Consider the following 1348-nt stretch of genomic DNA (forward strand, 5'->3'; position numbering starts at 1 on the left):
CGTGACAAATCTTTCAACAGGCTATTGCTGGTTAAAATGTTTGATATTCTTCGATGAGAAAATCATATAGCATTAAAGAAGAGAAAACCTCGAGAACCAAAATAGAGAACTTGTTTTCATAAATTTTCAGGTTTCTAATTTGAAGTAAATGTAAAAACATATCAGTTCAGCTGAAATCCCACCTATTTTTTCTGCCAAATCGATTACGAATGATCTCGAGAACAGTGCAGAAAGAAGCCTTTGGGTTTATACCCGTATGGCATCACGTCATCTTAAAAGAGGGCCGAGAGTTGCTTGACATAAACCATATTGGTCTCGCCAAAACAGTAGGATGAAGCTCAATTCAAGCCGTACTCAATATTTGGCACGGCAAAAACGTTGCCATGGTGTTTTTATTCACTTCTTAACTACTACCTTGGACTTTGTTCCAGAGGTAAATGTTCAGTGTTTAAAACCTTCGAATTTCAAAAGTAAAACTATTTTCATTTAAACAATATCAGCACAGAATGAAACGAAAATCGTGGTTTCTATTTCATCTTTATTCCTTGTTAATTTCCGAACCATTTGCTCACAATTATGGTACTGTTTCAGCGACCATATCCACCGTGTCCGAAACCTCCGAATCCATGTCCAAATCCTCCAAAACCTCCGTGTCCGAATCCTCCATGTCCGAATCCACCGTGTCCGAATCCATGTCCACCAAAACCAGGCTCGGGTACAGGATTGGCTCCCGCGAATGCCAAAAGAAGGGCAACGCAAACCAACACAATTAGCTGCGAATTGTACAAGATATGAAGGTGTAGTTTTATCACAATTAAGACATGATCTGCCGTTGTAATACCTCTTCCGCTTAGAAAGAATAATTATTAGAGTAACCAAAGCTAAAACAAGGAGACCAATTAATATTACATCCCCCTCTTTTAAGCCTGAAGTACTTCGCTCTCTGATTTTATCCCTTCTCTCTTTATATTTTCCTTGAAATGAAAACATGAACTTACAGGCCAAGGTAAATGACCATACAAAAGTCATGAAATCTGTACGGACGCTACACTGCTTCCGGTAATATAACAAATGTGTATAAGTAGATCAAATTGACGTATTTTCAATCAAAATGAAAACTACTTACTGTTTTGATCATCTTGCAATCAGCGTGAGAAGACAAGTGACTACCTCAACTCAGGACTTCTTATATATCCGACACTCGAGCACCATTGCCAGTCATTGCTTCCCAGGCAAGGACATCGAAACGCGGTCTCGACCTTCCTGTTTATCTATCTCATGGCCGATTCGATTCCGATATTTGGTGGTTGTTTAGCAAAGACTGACCAAAAATAAACTCTTAAACCTG

This window comes from Penaeus monodon, chromosome 28, assembly GCF_015228065.2.
Source record: "Penaeus monodon isolate SGIC_2016 chromosome 28, NSTDA_Pmon_1, whole genome shotgun sequence".
NCBI classification, from domain to species: Eukaryota; Metazoa; Arthropoda; class Malacostraca; order Decapoda; family Penaeidae; genus Penaeus; species Penaeus monodon.